Here is a 19,426-nt window from a genome sequence, read left to right on the forward strand (position 1 = left end):
GGGGAACCAATGTGGATGAGTAGCAACAGTGGCTGCCATCAATGGAGCAGACTGCTCAATCAGAGAGAATCAGCAGAACAGGTGGAAAAACAGCAGAGCAAAAGCTGCCATCATAAATGTATCACCAACGGTTTGTGTGATCACAACATTCGTATAACAAGGGGGTAGCATCAAGCAATTGTTAAATAATTAAATATGACGTAAATAGCATGTATGTAAAAAGATGACATTCCATAAGTAAACTAGTCATAACTATAATGACATATCCATTCAGCTTATATGTACCCCTTCACATTTTCAAAATATTCATATATATGTTCCAGTGTTATACTTACAGCATCATCGTTAATTGGCTATATGGGGTAAGGTAATATGTAACTGTGTATATCAAGTTCTAAAGATGCATCTCATAATGACATAACATTTAATTAGCACCTCAGAAATAAGCATGTATCTTAAATACCATTAGAAAAAGAGACAATACTGACCGCAGCCCCTATGTAATGATAGGGCAATTCACTTGATGACCATTAGATATTAAATATCTATATAGAGACTAAGTTTTCATTTACAAATATCTGAAAAGAGATCAAAGGTAGAATTCTTACCTATAATAAGAAAAATTTCAATTTTTGTCGATTAGAGTAAGTTCTACAATGTGCCAATAATAATAATATCGAGAAAATATCATCATGGCCAACGAAATTCAAATGGATCTATGTAACTTAGAAAGACCATACCAGATAAACCCCCCACCTTCCGCCATCATATAAGACAGTCTTAAAGAAATATGTCCCTAAAGTAACCTAAACACAACATGTGTATGGCATAACATTGTGTAGAATGTCAAAATCTGACCTATGCAGAATACAAAATACACCAGAGCAGTAGAAGCAAGCAAAAACACAATAGAAGTTGCTGTATAATATACAGTATGAACCACCTAGAATAATTAGAAAAGTTACATAAAATAGGATAAGTTTGTCATGAAAGTGTAAGGAGCAGATCAGGCCATATGCATGGCTAGGAGCGTGAAGTGGCAGGTAGAGAGTCCAAGTTCATCAGAGATTCAGAGTGATTATCCCAAACAGTTGAGAGGTCTGCAGGTTCATAAAAGATCTGTGGGTGACCTTTGAAGGGTATTCGGAATCTTGAGGGGCCAGAGAAAGAGTATGGGATGTCCATATCAGTAAGCCTACTACGCAGATTAAGGAAGCCTTTTCGATGGGTTAATGTATCTTTGGCAAAGTCTTGCAAAATAGTAGACCTTCCCATTGAATCGTCTTCATCTTCCTCATTTACGCTAGGATTTGATCTGTGTGCTGGTGTTGCAATGGTTTAAAAATCTAACATCTTGAAGAGGACATATTTCTGAGTTTAAAAGTTGGAACTCTGAGAGCTCGTTCTATTTCGAAGTCTTTTTTGAAAGAGAGTTGCAGGACATTTTTGATCCAAGTAATCAAGAAGTCAATCACTGAAGGAGTAGGATTCTCAATCCCCTCCGGCACACCAAAGATACAGAGATTACTTTTCCGATTACAATCTTCCAATTCTGTTAAATCTCTCCTTGAAGATATGATAGAGCGTTCCAGATTTTAGCTGTGTTTTGCTTGCTTATTCGTGTAATCTTCCACATGACTTATTCTTGTCTCAGCATTAGACACACGTATTGAGAGCTCTTTAAATTCATTATGAATCCCTGCCACCTCCACCTGAAGTAAATCCATATTGGTTTTAGTACTTTGAGCTATAGCATGTACTGTGTTGAGCTTAAGTATTATAGCCTCTAAAGTTGAAGCAGAGTCAGGACTGCCTTTAATCAGTGACTCCGGGATAGGTGGAGAGCGTTCGGAGCGTTTCAGGTTCCCTTTTGAATCTCTGTCTTAAATGTTACCACCCATACCATCTGCTATTGGTTACACTCGTATGGACGATAATAATATATGCTGAGATTAGAAACAAGGGGGCATATTACCAACAACTAGCGATAATTATCGCTATGTTGGTTTAGCGGCGATATTTTTATTGCCGAGCTGCGGCGATTTTTATCGCTTAGGAACCTTGCTATTATCAAGGTTTATCTCCCAAGCGATAAAAATCGGCCGAAATGCATGAATATCGCTGAAAAGTCAACGATATTCATGCATTACCGAGCTAATGCTCTTAGCCGTGTTATCCACCTACCATTGGATAACATGGCTAAGAACTGCTCAGGGGCAGGTGTTAGCTTTTGGAGATATTCGGCTAGTTGGTAATAGGAGATAGCGATGTTAGCGACTGTTTCCAGTCGCTATCATCTTGGCACGCCCACTTTGCATGTCATTGGTGATAAATATCACTGACATGCAAAGCAGGGCCCAAGATGATCTCTATCTCCTACTAGCTGTCGCTAACTGGTGTTAGCGACAGCTACGTAATAGGGCGATGATTTTATCTCCGCTTTCTTGGCTTTTAAAGCCAAAAAAGCAGAGATAAACCCCCTTGATAATATGCCCCATGATAGGCAAATATATCAAAGAAAGATGTTTAGGAATGGAATGCTTCAAATTACTCACGTACAATAATGACCAAATCAGGTAACCTTAATATATGCTCAGAAGAGCAAGCAAGGCAATATGAATGAACCATCGAGCCACTGAGATCAGAGTAAATAATCTAGCTGCTATGCGGAGAGAATCTCCATCTATACACTGCAAATCACTTGCTGAGGTATCAAGCGTGTATTAGGAGAACAAATAGACAGGGTGTATTAAACAGTGTCCGATCTCTAAATTATAGAAAATGTTATTTGTTTTAAAATAAGACATAGGAGCATACCACAAAGCAGTGCAGGAATTAATCATGAGGAGAGAAGCACCAGTGCCTCTATTTTGAGTGAAGAATCCACTGAAGTTTCACTGTTTATTAGGAAAGAATTATCACCAAACAGCAGAAAAACCAGGGGCCTCATTTATGAAAAGTGACGCATCGCTGCGTGAAAACAGCGATGCATCACTTTTCACTGCGCACTCCTTGCGACATTCCTGATGCGTCATATTTAATGTATGACGCATCATGTCGCAAGGAGTTACAGACACGTCAGTATTTCTGACGTATCTGTAAGCGCAAAAGTGACGCATTGCTGGAGTGTGTCACAAAAGTGACGCAACTCCAGCAATGCGTCCTTTCACATGGGGAAAGCCCCATGTGAAAGGGCTTGCGTCAGTCTTACGCCTGCTGTGAGGCAGGCGCAAGATTTTGACGCAACAGCGTTCTAAAAGTGACGCAGTGAAATCTCATAGATTTCACTGCGTCACTATTATGAGGCTTTTTGCGGGGGAACGCCCCCTCTGCATACATTATACCTGACGCAGGTATAATGTGGAGCAGGGGTTTAAAAAGTGACGCATCTACCTAGATGCGTCACTTTTTAAATATGGCGCAACAAGGCGCATTTTTTACACCGCTGGTGCGTCACAAAAAGTGACGCACCGGCGGCGCAAAACTGACGCAAGGCCTTCATAAATAAGGCTCCTGTAATTTCTGGAGAATATATGGTAAATATCAGGCAAGTAATTGAGTCTCAGTGACAAGTCTAGAACCTGTCAGCAGTACTGCACGAAAAAATGAGGGGGCATATTACCAACAACTAGCGATAATTTTTGTCTCTAACTTGTTTAGAGACAAAAATTATCGCCGCACGTCGGCGATTTTTATCGCAGATAAACCTTGCTATTAACAAGGTTTATCGCAAATGCGATAAAAAACGGCCGAAATGCATGAATATCGCTGAAAAGTCAGCGATATTCATGCATTATCGAGCAAATGCTCTTAGCCATGTTATCCACCTCCCATTGGATAACATGGCTAAGAACTGCTCAGGGCAGGTGTTAGCTTTTGGAGATATTCCCGCTTAGCGCGAATATCTCCAAAAGTTGGTAATAGGAGATAGCGATGTTAGCGACTGTTTTCAGTCTCTAACATCTTGGCACGCCCACTTTGCATCTCATTAGTGATAAATATCACTGACATGCAAAGTGGGGCCCAAGATGGTCGCTATCTCCTACTAGCTGTCGCTAACTGGTGTTAGCGACAGCTTGGTAATAGGGAGATAATTTTATCTCCGCTTTCTTGGCTTTTAAAGCCAAAAAAGCGGAGATAAACCCCCTTGATAATATGCCCCCAGGTTTCTCTCAGCTGCCACCATTTTGGAACCTCCAATCAAGCACTCCTTGCACTGATAAATATATATTCCCAGACCTAGGGTCTTATTATTTAAAAATTCAGCAGCACACAGTATCTCTATCTCTGCATGAACACTAATCTGCAGTCCTCCACACTGCGCTTAATCCTCCCTTGGGAACTTAGGAACTGATACCAGCTTTCACCCGCCTTGACGTAGCTGTAATAGCGGCCGCCATTTCAGGGCACTGCTGTGATAGAAACACATCGAGCAGATTAACAAGCCCCTTGTGACAACTTTACGCAGCTGTTGCATCACTTCTGTGACGCAGGCGTGTCGTAAACAATGCGCCAAGTTGCGACATATTTACAACGTGACTCATCTAGGGAGATGCGCCACGTTGTAAAGCCTTGCACTACATTTTACCTGCGTCACGTAAAATGTATGCAGGGTAGGCGTTCCAACGTAAGAAAGTCTTGTAAAAGTGACGCAGTGAAATCTACAAGATTTCCCTGTGTCACTTTTACGATGCCACTGGGTCAAAACATTACACCAGCTTGAAGCAGGCGTAAGGATTGATGCAGCATAATAGAAATTGGCCTTCCTGGGCCTCGGCTGCTGTACCCAGGTTTGAGAAATCCCTCCTGGCTGATGCTCCTGCTGGCTGAGTCACAGATTTGGAGAGAGTGCAGCGGAGTGCGCCACATTGTCAATGTCCAGGTAAGGAGACGGTGGGACGCATAGCGCAGGACGCCTGGGGGTCGAGTCGCCCAGGCCTAGCACACGTAGATGCACCCCCAGTGTTGGCTCATCCACTATGGCGGAAGAGCGTCGCCACACCACTTTCAAGAAGTGCAGAGGAGGAACAATCATCACATGATGATAACTTACTGATGTAACCGTGCTATGTTTCCCTTGCGGGTGGGAGGGTGGGTAGGACTGCTCCAAGCACGGGGCAAGGCATGGGCGGATTGGCATGCCCACTCAAGTACGCAATGACTGTTTGGTCAGCCCACTCAGGCCGCCCGAAAGCAGTAATGCACACTTCCCTGTTCGTAATGCAGGCTGCATTACAGCCTGCATGGAGAACATGCCCACCCCTCCAGCCCCTGGCTGCATCATGCCTTGTCCCGTTGCCAAATTCCAATCCACTGTTGCATCACAGCTTTGTGATTGGCTCAGGGGAGGGAGCCTGGCTGCCTACTGTCTGTTCCTGGAAGCAGACACTGGAAAGCAGGAGCAACAAAGACACAGGACCCAGCTTCGAGGTGAGACTTCCCTTATAACACCTGCTTACACACATATCCCCGCTTCCACGCCCCATCCAATGTTCTTTCCGGCGTTTACCACCTCACAGCTGTCCAGCACTTCTCAATGGCAGCCGCTGTTAACCCATGCACAGTGGGCAAACCACCCGTGTGCCAAAGGCACATACATGGTTGCGAAGTATGCCATAACATCGCATTCCATTCCCATGCATACTAATACTAGGCAAATTGCAACAGTAGAGTAGGTGTTGCATAGCGGACACATCAATATCACTATTCCCACATTAGTGAGTGCAACCCAAAACTAATCTTTGTACCCCAAACCCAGCCATGAACCCTGGAATTCCTTTTTGAGCCCCCACAACACACCCACAAATCAAATCTGACCCACATGCACACCCCAATTTCAATATAATACCCCAAAACACCGCCCAAAATAAATTTTTTACCCCAAATGCACACCCCAATTTCAATATTATACCCCAAAACACACCCCAATTCTCATATTTTACATCCAAAGCCCATACCCACCCAAAAAACTTTAAATTACCCCATTACTGACCTCACAATGCGTTGTAATCAAATGCGATGTAAAGGCACCTGAGTTGACGGAGTTGCGTTGTTGACGATCTACTGCCTGCATTGTAATGGTCATCTCCCATGCCAAAGGCAACCCATAAGCTACGCCGTTTATATCTGTCTGCGCCTGGACCATGCTCTGCACCAAGGAGCCTTCTTCTTGGACACTCCACTGCTTCGACGCCAGTACCTTCCTCGCCATCAACCCTGGACGCCAGCTCACCAGCTGGGATCAACCTCTGCTCCAGACCGTACATTGCCATTGCCATCACTGACGTTTGCAGTATCGCTCACAAGTAGGACCCCGAACCTGAAGGAGGAGGCATTGCCATCACCTACTGAAGCACACTCCGACTGACCACGTACTCTAATGACCCAAGGGCGATCATAGACCACCTCAACTCCCAGATCCGGAACAAGCCCAAGCACATCCTCCGCGGCACCCACAAGTATAGGCCCCCCTGGCCATGGACCCCCATTCTTCAATACCATTGTAGACTTCATTGCATCCCAGGGTCGGCCATCCACCTACCTGTCGCAAGAAGGGCATAATGAGAAGTGTTGCAACGCTGTCTTGTTGCAGCCCTGCAACACTTTTCATGACTGGGGCCCAGTAGTGCGCACTATATTATTGATGGTGCGCATTCCTGCACTGTAGTTTTGTTGCAGGGCAGTGCTGCAACATTGCTGGCAGTGCTGTCCAGCACCAAAACATGCTTTGATGTGGCCCCAAGCTTTATCTCAATTTTTAAGATCAGCTATTTTCTGGTCTTAAGCAACTGGCTCTAACTTCAGATAGAGCCAGTTTTTTTTGTCTTCAGAAGTTCAAGGATCCCATTGTGAATATGGAGTAGTGTTGTTTGAGTGCATTTTGGCACGGGAACGCCTCTCCTAATTATCTCTATCAGAAGTAGCGATCTTTATAACGGATTTTTTTGCCTACAAATTGTCGCTAATGGCTGTCAGCGACAGCTTGGAAATAGAGCGATAAAATTATCGCCGCATTAGTGGCAAAAAAGTGCTGCTAATGCGGAAATAAGTCCTTGTGAATATGCCTCTCAGTTCATCAGACACCAGAGGTTATCCGGGCACCCTTACTAAATTTTACTGTTTATGGGCTATCTGGTGTGAGGGTTGGAATTATCGGATGGACTCTAGCCAAACATATTCCTACTTACAAGCATGGGAGATATTTATTAAAGGTCATGCCGCGCAGCAAGCCACCTTGCTGAGCTGCATGACAGGGAAAAAGGCAGCAATGCGCCACATTTGACATCATACGGTGCATGCCTGTCTTTTCCCAGGGCTGGCTTACAATGCACTGCCTATAGTCAACGCAAGATTGTTTTTGTGCAGGAAGGAACACCTTCCTGCACAAAAGCAATCCCCTGCGGCAGTTTCCTCTTTCTCTGTGTCATGCAGAATAATGAGGAGAAAGAAAGATATTTCTCCTTGTTACGCCTCACCTGGGAAGGCGTAGCATTTTGGCGTACTCACAAGTCTACCATTATGGTAATTCTGGAAATCCGCCAAAATCCATTGTGTTGCAAAGGAACATCCATGCACCACTCATGGAACGCCTCCCTGGGGATGAGTAACGCAACACAGCGATATGCGTTGCGTTGCGTTACTGCAGATTTATCAACCCAGTCAGGGCCACGCAAGGTGGCCTTGCCTGGCTTGATAAATCACTCTTAGTGGTGGCATTGTACTAAAACCCCATTGTGTGGTGCAAGTGTGATGCAACTAGTTGATAAATATAGCCCTATATCTCTATCGACTTCTGAAGAAAAAGATAGGGTTTTATAACACTACTTATATAAGGGGATACTATGGGTGTCTTTGTACTGCCCCCCTTTTCTTTCTCTTTACATCTGTCCAGAGTTGCTCTTTTACAGATGTTCTCCAGCACACTCTAAGATGTTTTGGAAAACCTGGAAACTAGTATATTGTACCTCTTAAAGCTAAAAATTAAATGCAGCAAATGCAACTAAGAAGTCCAATGAAATGACAGACCTGCAGTAAGTGCTATGTGGAAAAATGTAGCTATAATTTATTTTTCTTTACATTATTGCAGTTCCTCCTTTAATAAACATTTGAAGACAGTGCGCCCTAAAAGGATGCTATTAATAATTTGTGCTTATATTTTCCACAACCTATGGCTAGCAGCCTGAATCCCATCTTCGTGGGAAGGGCTATCTGCCTGAGCATCAAACCCATAACTAGGGAGGGTGCTGCTTACCTGGTCAGCTAATTAGCATACGATTTCCCAGAATTCTCTGGGTGTGGCTAGCGAAGGTTTGGTCCGGAGAGCTGATGGAAATTAGGAAAACAACACCAGCATATGTATTACTTTGCCTGTCAGGTGCCAGTGGACGGGTAGTTATGCATAAACAGATAAAACCTTTTGAAAAGGGTTCATGATCTTTGTAACATGAGGTACCAGTGCGAGGCGGCATGAAATTCACAATAAATTGTTTATGTTTGCGCAGTGGCAGTATTGTAGCCAATGAGGTCTAACTTAGGCGCGATTATTGCTTATTGAAAACTTAACTCAATACCCTGTCAAGGAGACGTGAAATCTAGTTGATATGGCAACTTTTGACAGTCTCTTCGGAGACTGGAGAATGTATGTTAAAAGAGTTAGAAATCTTGTATTGCTTGCAAGTTATTAGCATGATTATTACCGGTGACGAGAATAAAATAGTGGTTTTATTTGACTATGTTTTACTGTTCTGTTTTGTTTCCTCAGGTTTTGAAATACGGCAGTAATTTGGGGATTTTTACTCATTGATCTGTTTTCTTAATTCTTGCATTTCTTCCTCTTTGTTCTCACCTTCGCTTCCCCGGATTCGCTCGGGTAGTGATGGGCTTTGTTTCCGCTCTCTGAGTTGAATCGCAGTCCGGCACAGGGCTGGCCTCTTCCGAGGTCTCATCTCCCGTTCAAATGTGCACAAACCGCCCAGAAAGTTTATTTCTTGGAGCAAAGGCGTTTGTTATCAGTAGGAAAATGTGGAGAAGGTTCATACAGATTTTATGGAGTGCTTGAAACAGAACAAGAACTGACAAAGCTGTTGTTTTTGACTTTCAACTAAGGCTTTAAGTGGGGGGGGGGGGTGAGCCCCCCCAGTTTTTTGGGGGGACCTCGATAGAGGGCTCCAGGGGACTCTATCTTCAGGCCTCAAAAGGTCAAAGGTAGGGTGACCAGACGTCCCGGTTTTTGTTTGGTGTTACTAGTGTGGGTAACATGTCTTGATAGTCAAATACTGCCTATTTCGTTTTTTACTATTGAAAGGCTATCTTGCCCATAGGATAACATGGGGAATGCTGTGTAACATGTTTACCTGCAATCTTCCAATAACGGCAAGATAGACATATGGAATGTGGTATCCCTAACTCAGAATTTAATAACACATTCTTTAGTGAAGATGGTTTTTGAATTCTAAGTTTGGAAATAGAACTTTTAGAAAGTGGCTATTTTCTTGTTCTACCTTTCTGTGTGCCTCTGCCTGGTTGTGTATTGACTGTCTGGTTTGTGAGTGACAGGGGCTGGGGGCGGCTCCAGGAGGCTGGCTGAGTCAGCACAAGGCTGAATAGACCCATCTGCATGTAGAGTGGTGGGAGGAGTAGCACCTGGGTCTCAATAGGGCTGTGCCTGCCTGCCACAATGTTGACTCCACCTCCTGCGGTGCGTCTGATGGCCTGCACACAATGCTAGTTATCTTGATTTAGACCACACCCCTACTCGGATAGGCCACACACCTTTAAGAAATTTGCCACGCCCCTTTTAGAGCACCACCAGTTTTTTTCCAACTTAAAGCCCTGCTTTCAAAATTATATAAAGTGTATTTATAAAGCGCTTCATTACACTGAGTAACAGATGTTACCCAGCTCAACGACAGGGGGCGCAGCTTCCGTTGGTGCAGCAGGTGCAGTGGTACCAGCGCCCCCAGACCTGAGGTACCCACTGACCCCTGATTATTGCGGTATTTTATATGTCAAACATCAACAAGGGGCCTAGGGCCAGATGTAGGTAAATCCGATTTACCGACTTTTAAATACCGAGTCATACCGATTCGGTATTTAAAAGTCGGTAAATCGGAAGGAGGCAGATGTAGGTAAAAGATTACCGAATCTGTAAGAGTCGGTATTTACAGATTCTGTAAATACCAATTCTGTATTTCCCATTGATTCCTATGGGCCTTGAAGCCCATAGGAATCAATGTGAAATACAGATTTGGTATTTACAGAATCGGTAAATACCGAATCCTGCAAGGGTGCAGGGGGTGTCACTTTGACACCCTCTAGCACCCCAATTCTGGACTTGTGTGCAATGTGGCACACAGACATGCCCTAAGGGCATGTCTGTGTGTCACAGTGCACAGGTGTGCATGCACAGATGTGCATGCACACCTGAATTCGGTATTTTACCACCCAATAGGATTGGGTGGTAAAATACCGATTTTTAAGGGCCTGTGGCACTCTTAGGAGTGCCACCTACATATGGTTTTTCCGAATCGGTAAATATACTGATTTGGTATTTTACCGATTCTGTAAATTTACCGATTCGGTAACTTTACAGAATCAGTAAAATATAGGCCCCCTACATCTGGAAACCCTAATACCGGTCGGTAACGGCCGAATTCGGCCGTTACCGACCGGTATTATTAGCTCCTACATCTGGCCCCTATTTCCTTCCTTGCCCTAGGGCACATTTTTTACCTGAGAGCCATGAAAGGCTGCGTGGATCCGACCTGATTTGAATCAGTGACAATGAGGTCACGCAAAGAGCTCTTGCGTGGCTGCATCAGCCCAACTGGGCTACATGATCCGGCACATTTGTAGGGTGCATGCAGACGGAGACACACAAAGTACACACAGCCATTTACAGGGCATGTCTAACAATCTGTATCTAAAGGTTGTTTTTGAGTCCAGAAGAAATACAACTGGTAACAGGTTCTGCACAGAGACCTCCAAATGTACATGGGTCAATGCACACTGGCGGACAGCCAGGGGCGGCTTTTGTGATGGGCGAGCTGGGCCCAGATCCAGGGCGCCAGTCATCAGAGGGGCGAAAAGAACTGTCTGCATAAAGATCCTGCAAATAGCGACGCTCCCTACCTTGGCTCCAGTGATTTAGATTGAAATCCTTTTAATCATTTTTAACATCCTGCAGTCGCTGTTTTTAGTACTCCATCAGCCCCCTACCTTGCCCTCCCATCTACCTCACACCGCTGCACCACACATCTACACCCCTCAATCCCCAACAAACAACTTAGAACCAGTCGGATGGAGCTACGCTGTGGGTGACGAAGGTGAGCGGGGAAGGTGCGTAGATGTGCGTTCAGAGGAAAGTCACTGCCTTGATGTAGCCAGCCAAGGACTGACCTGTGAACAGGGGCTGCTGCCTCATTTCTTTATTTCACCAGTAGTAGCGAGCGCAGCAGATTTCTCTTGTCTCGGGTGCTATTGGAGCAAGGGCCGGCACTACCAACAGTGATGAATAAATCTGTGGAGAACAGGACGATGTGCATCAGGGACCACAGGGTGCTGATCATTAGCGAGGTACACAGTGATGTGCAGTGGGTGACCACAGGATGATGGACATCAGAGTGAACACAGGATTGTGCAGCACGTGCTACAGGGTGATGTATGGGTGGTGACAACAGAAGGATGGACATCAGAGTGAACACAGGATTGTGCAGCACGTGCTACAGGGTGATGTACAGCTGACGAGCATAGGATTAAGTCAATCAAGCGGCACAGGGTGACGTACAACAATTAGCAGAGGAGAATGTGCATCAGGGGTCACAGGGTGATATACAACAGTGATCATCAGGTGTAGGATAATATAATATGTATAGAGCAGCGATTTACAAAATGGTGTCCTAGCCCTGAGGAATTGATACAGAAAAATGATGGAAAATGAAGAGAGAGACCTAAGTGAATAGGTCCAGGAAGGTTAGTCAGAGAAGAGCTAGGGGGCATATTAGCAAGGTCCTGCGATAAATACCGCTCAGCGCTTTTAGTGCGAGGATAATTATTGCAGGCTAACCCTGGATTCTATTGCGGAGATAGTGTGCTATGAGCAACGCTTATCTCCCAAGTGATAGGAATCCATGCGTTAGCTGGAAAACAGTGTGATTATTGCTGAAAATCCATCGATAATCATACTGCAACCTGCGAAATCTTGCTGATAGGGCAGGGTGATTTTAGCCATGTAATCCACCTCCCATTGAATTACATGGCTAAATCAGGTTACAAGCAGGCGTTAAGAAAGTATAGTTAACCGTGGTTAGCGCTACTTTTCTTAACGCTCTGCTTGTTAGCGTGCAGCTTGATAATTGGAGAAATGTCGGTTAGTGACATTTCTCCAGTTATTTTGGCACAGAACGCCCACTTTGCATCTCATTAGAGATGCAAAGCTGGGCCTTGTTGTAAGGGGCGCTAAATCAGCAAAACATGCGATAGTGTGTCTTTGCTGTTAAGACAATGAAATTATTGCCGCTTTTCAGCCGAAAACGGCCACAAAAGCGGCAATAATTTTATAGCGCCGCCTTGGTAATATGCCCCCAAGTTTTTAAGGTTTTGCAAAAAGGTAATGGCTGGTTGAGAGATCCGAACTGAGGGGGAAGAGGGCTCAATTCTTCGCTGCAATCAGAGAAAAGGCTTGACCACTGGCTCTAGAACGACAGAACTTAAGAACAGCAAGGAGCCGGGCCTCCGCAGATTAAAGGGCGTGGGACGAGTGACAGTGCTGAAACTTGTCTTGCAGGTAAATGATATCCTTGGAAGCTGGCAGCCAGTGTAGCCTGAATAATGCAGCATCGATGGAAGATCGATGGAGAAGTTGCAAGGCGAGCAGAGTTTCGCCATTGTTGTAGCACTCAGTGGAAAACATATGCAGGGAAGTGCAGGAGAAGGGAATTGCAGTAATCTATCTGGCTGAGAATGATGGCCTGAATTACTGTATGATGGGTGGTGCCAGCGAGATATGGGTTTCATCAAGAGGAAGCAAGTTGAATATAACTTGCTGGCCAGGCCAGAAAGAGAGAGCATCTAGTCCACAAGGAAGTCCAAACTACGCACGTTGGTAGCAGGAGCTGACGGACTTCCAAGTTCAGAAGGAAAGAGGCAAATGCGGGTGAAACCTAGGAGAGTCAAGCAGGAGATCATCAGACGTTCAGTGTTCTCAGTGCTCAATTTAGGAAACCTGTGGCCCATACAATTGACCTCTACAGTCATGCATTTCTGGAAATTCAGTTGATCCATGGTATCCAGAGAGAGCAAGCTATGAGTATCATCAGCACAGTTCATCGTCTTAAGGCCATGAGAATGAAGCAATTATGCTAGGGTGCATATATTAAAGAGGCTGGACTGAAGACAGATACTTGGGAGAGACAGGAGGAAACTGCTTTGAATTAAGGGGCATATTACCAACAACTAGCGATAATTATCGCTATGTTGGTTTAGCGGCGATATTTTTGTCGCCGAGCTGCGGCGATTTTTATCGCTTAGGAACCTTGCTATTATCAAGATTTATCTCCTAAGCGATAAAAATCAGCCGAAATACATGAATATCGCTGAAAAGTCAGCGATATTCATGCATTACTGAGCTAATGCTCTTAGCCATGTTATCCACCTACCATTGGATAACATGGCTAAGAACTGCTCAGGGGCAGGTGTTAGCTTTTGGAGATATTCGCGCTTTGCGCGAATATCTCCAAAAGTTGGTAATAGGAGATAGCGATGTTAGCGACTGTTTCCGTCGCTAACATCTTGGCACGCCCACTTTGCATGTCATTAGTGATAAATATCACTGACATGCAAAGCGGGGCCCAAGATGGTCGCTATCTCCTACTAGCTGTCGCTAACTGGTGTTAGCGACAGCTAGGTAATAGGGAGATAATTTTATCTCCGCTTTCTTGGCTTTTAAAGCCAAAAAAGCAGAGATAAACCCCCTTGATAATATGCCCCTCAGATTGAAAACGGGCAAGGTATAGTGCCTGGGATCTATTAGCCAGTATAAAGCAATGGGGTGACCCAGCTATGTGCAGAACCTGTGGATTCGTAAAGTAAGCGAACAGTGGTTCTGCCACCTATCAGCTTATAAAAAGCGTCCAACATATTTATTCAATTTGTCCCTCTCCTCGGATGAGACTAACATTCAATGAGAGAAATCAAAATAAAGCCCAAGAAACAGAAACTCATGTACTTCTGAATTAGTATTTGATTTTATAGCAAATTTGGTGAACACTATACATTCATAAATTGAGAACAGGACATATAGGTGCACACACAGATATATGATGTTCATTTACACTTATTGACACAAATTGTGACCAAATTTGCTATAAAATCAATTTGTCCGAAGAGAGGGACAAATTGAATAAATACGGTGGACGCTTTTTATAAGCTGATAGGTGTTCTCTATTAGCGGCATAATCAGTGATCCAAGTGAGGGCCGAGCCTTGGATTCGTTTCAGAAAGTCAGACTAGAAGCCGATCATGAGATATAGTGTTAAATACAGCAGATAAATCCAATAAGACCAGGGCAGAAGCTCGGCCCTGCCAGCATCAGTAGATCACCTTGAACAGAGACTAATGCATACTCTGTACTTTCAGAGGAGTGGAAGCCCAACGGGGTCAAATGTAGTAGAGAGATTAAAGAAGGCAATGAGTTGTTTAATAATGGTCTTGTGAATAGCTTAATAGATAAAGGAAGCAGAGAAACTGGGTGGAAATTGCATTGCTTCAAACAGAGGGGTCCACAGTGGGCTTTTTCAAGTGAAAGAGGTCTAGAGCCTGTTCCAGACCCCCAGAACCATAGATAACTGGATGGATTTACTGCAGATGGAAAGAAGACATGGCCGAGATGCAGGAGTCCCAGAAGGAAGATCTGGTGTCTCAATAGCCCTCACAGCTAGAAAAATATGGCCAACTTTCCCAGGGGGTCCTGAGCAAAGCCCAAAGCCTAAAATTACTTCCATGTTGCAGAAAATTAGTATCTAGTCTATATTGGGCTCCAAAGAGCATAAGCCAAAGATGAGTGCAGGAGAAGTGGCAGATGAATATGGGTGAACCCCTTACAGACAAAGGGCCTCAATTACAATATTTTGACGGACGGCAACGCAGCTTCCTGAAGTGCTACTGTACATCAAAATGAAAGGTCAGGAATGCGCCATATCTACAGGATTCAGCACATTCCTGTCCTGCTTCCCTGCGCCAGCATAGAAATAGCAGCCGTGCGCCAGCGTAGACACACTTGTGTCATTTGGCAAGGGTGCCTGTGCTGAGGAGATGACTGTCTTTTTGCAGGAAGGGCCACCTTCCTGCATAAAACCAAACATTAAACGTGTTTTCCTTTTTCTATGCATGCTGCAAAATGCAGCACGCATAGAAAGACGAAAAATCATGTGAAATAAAAGTATTTCTCCTCGTTAAGCCTCCTTACGTCTCCCCTGGGGAGGCGTAGGATTACGACGGATTCCCAGGTTTACCAAATGTAAATCTGGGAATGCTTCAAGTTCGATGGATGTTGTGTGGGAACATCCACGGCAACACCCATGGAACGCCCCTTTCATGGAGAGTTATGATTGAAAGGGAAACATATTCACAAGGCCATGAAAAGTATTGCAGGGTGACTTTACATGGCCTTGTAAATATAGGGAAGGCCATTTTGCTGCCGGTGCGTCAATAAAAGTGATGCACCAGTGGCGCAATGGGCTTGAAAATTAGCCCCAAAAGAGTGGGAAAAAGTCTGCCAAGGAGTCAAAACAATCTCAAGTAATGCTTGTTTGAGGTTGATGCCATATTTCTAAATCCAACCAGGATGCTCCTTGCAGTGTGACCACCCCACCACCGCACACAGGATCAGTGCCCATACTTTTTACGGACTTTTACCCCTGCTACCATTCTGTTCATGTAGACACAGTAAAGTAGCAAACAGTTTCCTACAAAACATGGGATCTGCTTTAAAAAACTAGTGAGCTATCAGTTGGGTGCTGGTATGCCTTCTGACCTACTTGACCCGATGAATTTTATGATGGTTTCTGACTCCCGACAATTACGTGTGTGATTTCCTTTTTCCCTGTTTAACCCTATCCATACTGATGACGGAACCGCTCCGTCATCAGCCGTGGTGGCGCTGTGCTGATGACGGAGCGGTTCCGTCATGGCCCGGCCGCGGCGCCTGCGCGGTGCTGATTTCGCGCCTGCGCGGCGCGTTCTATTGAGCGGGCGGGGCCATGACAGAACCGCTCCGTCATGAGCACAGCTCAACAGCGGCTGGTGACGGAGCGGTTCCATCACCAGCATGCGCCCGCCGTGCGGCCCCCCCGCCCCCTTAGCGCAGCGGCGGAATAGCCTCCGCAGCAATGTGGTTAAAGAATTCAGGTTATCATACACCAGAGGTTATCCGGGCACCCTTTCTGAATTTTACCTTTTATGGGCTATTTTGTGTTCGGGTTGGGAATTATTGGATGGACTCTAGGCGAACGTATTCCTACTTAAGAAGTATCGGACACAGGGGCATATTATCAAGGAGGGTATTAAAATTATCGCCGGTTTAGCCGCAGAAAACTGCTGCTAAAGCGGCGATAATGGGCTTGATAATATACCGTGGAGAATTCCAATAAAAGCCCATGTTCACACCAGAACATGAAATTCTATTGGAATTCTCAAGAGCATATTATCAAGCCCATTATTGCCGCTTTAGCGGCAGTTTTCAGCCGCTAAACCGGTGATAATTTTTAACGCCGTTCTTGATAATATGCCCTCTATTTATTAAAAAGCCACACAGCACAGCAAGCCACCTTGAAGTGCTGCGTGACAGGGAAAAGGCAGCAATATGCCTTATTTAGCATCTATGGTGCATTCCTGTCTTTACCCAGTGCTGGCTTACAATGCACGGTACAAAAGGGGGTGGTAATGAACGGAGCATCTGAACCAATCAAACACTCACACCTAGTTAAAAGATCTGGGTTTAATCCATCACCGTTCTTTAGCCCACTCTGCCACCCCAGTTCAGACATGGCTATATGCAAATCAGTCTGACCCTGTGCCTCATGGGAACAGTCCAGCCCGAACTGCCAAGCCATGCCTTCCTTGGACCGGAAACAAGCTTCAGAGGACCGGTTTCTGGCATTCCAGCCGTCTTCAGTACGGCTTGCTTGAATCCAGTGGCAAAGTGAGCAAGGGCTTACAATGCACAGCCTACCACCAATGCAGGCACCTTTGCATTGTGGTGCAAGGGTGCCTGCATTGTAAGCAGGATTGGTTTTGTGCAGGACGGGACACCTTCCTGCACGAAAACAATCCGCTGAGGCAGTTTCCTCTTTCTCTGTGTCATGCAGAATAACGAGGAGAAATAAAGATATTTCTCCTTGTTACGCCTCACCTGGGAAGGCGTAGCATTTTGGCATTTTCCCTAGTCTACAAGTATGGTAAATCTGGAAATCCGCCAAAATCCATTGTGTTGTGTAGGAACATCCATGCACCACCCATGGAACGCCTCCCTGGGGCTGAGTAATGCAGCACAGTGATTTGCGCTGCAATGCGTTATTGCAGATTTATCAACCCAGTCAGGGCCACCAAAGGTGGCCTTGCCTGGCTTGCTAAATCACAATTAGTAGTGGCATCACGCTAAAACCACGTTGCATAGTGCAATGTTGATGCAAGTGCTTGATACATTTAGTCCTATATCTCTTTCGACTGCTAAAGAGACATATAGCCTTTTAACACACTACTTATATAAGGCGATAACATGGGTGTCTTTTTTACTACCCCCCTTTCTTTCTGTTTACATCTGTCCAAAATTTCAAAAGTGTCTCATTTTACAGATGTTCTCCAGCACATTCTAAGACGTTTTGAAAACCATGAAACAGGTATGTTGTACTTCTTAATGCTGCAAATGAAACTGTATTGTTCCATGAAATGGCAGACCTGCAGTGAGCGCTATATGGAAAAACGTAACTTTCATTTAGTTTTCTTTAAATTATTGCCGTTCCTCCTGTAATAAACATTTGAAGACAGTGCGTACTATAAGGATGCTATACTGAATTTGTGCTTCTTATATTTTTGACAAGCCATGGCTAGCAGCCTAGATCTCATCTTTGTGTGAAGGGATATCTGTCTGAGCATCAAACCCATAACTAGGGAAGGGGCTGCTTACCTGGTCAGCTAAATAGCATACGATTTCCCAGAATTGTCTGTGTGTGGTTAGAGAAGGTTTGGGCCAGAGAGCTGATGGAAATTAATAAAACAATGCCAACATATGTCTTACTTTGCCTGTCAGGTGCAGTGGAGGTGTAGTTATGCATAAACAGATAAAATCTTTTGAAAAGGGGTCATGTTCTTGGTAACATGAGGTACTAGGGGGGAAGGGCTTGTAATTCACAATAGGCTGTTTAGCTGTGTGCAGTGGCGGTATCGTAGCCAATGAGGTCTAACTGAGGCGCGATTATTGCTTGTTGAAATCAATACCCTGTCATAATGACTTGCAATATAGTCGATATGGCAATTTTTGATAGTCTCTTTGGAAACTGGAGAATGTGTGCTAAAAGAGTTAGAAAGCTTGTAAATTATTAACTGTGATTAAAATGGTGATTTTCTTTGACTTCAGTTTACTCTTTACTGTTCTGTTTTGTTTCCTGAGGTTTTTAAATACGGCAGTAATTTGGGGATTTTTTCTCCTTGATCAGTTTTCATAATTCTTGTATTTCTTCCTCTTTGTTCTCACCTTTACTCCCCGGATTCGTTTGGTCAGTGATGGGCAGAGGATAGGCTTTGTTTCTGCTCTCTGAAGTGACCCGCAGTCCGGCGCAGGACTGGGCTCTTCTGAGGTCTCATCTCCCGTTCCAATGTGAACAAACCGCCCAGAAAGTTTATTTCTGGGAGCAAAGGAGTTTGTTATCGGTAGCAAAATGCGGAGAGGGTTTCGCCAGATTTTATGGAGTGCTTGAAACAGAACAAGAACTGACAACGCTGTTGTTTTTGACTTTTAACATTATATAAATTGTATGCACAATTTTAGAAATTGTGAAAAAATTTAGGGGTCGATTAGGATGGCGGACGGACAAAGTCCGTCCGCCATCCTGTCTGGGGCAGGGACCGTCAGTCACAAGGGCGGAGGTTCCGTGCCCCGAATTAGGATACATCCACCACAGTGGCGGTGCATCCCGCATTTTTAAAATTGCGGCAGACGGTGCTTGAAGCACCGCCCGCCGCAATGCTAAAAAGGCATGCTGTGCGTTTCCAAGCACAACATGACAGGCACCCGCGGTGCCTGCCATGTTGTACTTGGAAACGCAGGGGGGTACCATAGGTACACCCCATGTGCACCCCCACAACCCCTTCACCCTGGGGGCCCGCAACGGGCCCCCAAAGCAAAGACAGTATGCCTTTCCGTGGCTGCATT

The 19,426-nt window shown here is 44.9% G+C and overlaps 2 non-coding genes across 2 annotated transcripts; both read left to right on the plus strand.

Moving 5' to 3' along the window:
- Window positions 1–8,489: 8,489 nt before the first annotated feature.
- LOC147679111 (U4 spliceosomal RNA) lies at window positions 8,490–8,629 on the plus strand. Its single transcript, XR_015301884.1, has one exon. It is a non-coding gene; the product is annotated as a U4 spliceosomal RNA (small nuclear RNA).
- Window positions 8,630–18,418: 9,789 nt separating this feature from the next.
- LOC147679112 (U4 spliceosomal RNA) lies at window positions 18,419–18,551 on the plus strand. The gene has a single exon (XR_015301882.1). It is a non-coding gene; the product is annotated as a U4 spliceosomal RNA (small nuclear RNA).
- The last annotated feature ends 875 nt before the right edge of the window (window positions 18,552–19,426 follow it).

Source organism: Lissotriton vulgaris, chromosome 11 (genome assembly GCF_964263255.1).
Source record: "Lissotriton vulgaris chromosome 11, aLisVul1.2, whole genome shotgun sequence".
Classification (NCBI taxonomy): Eukaryota; Metazoa; Chordata; class Amphibia; order Caudata; family Salamandridae; genus Lissotriton; species Lissotriton vulgaris.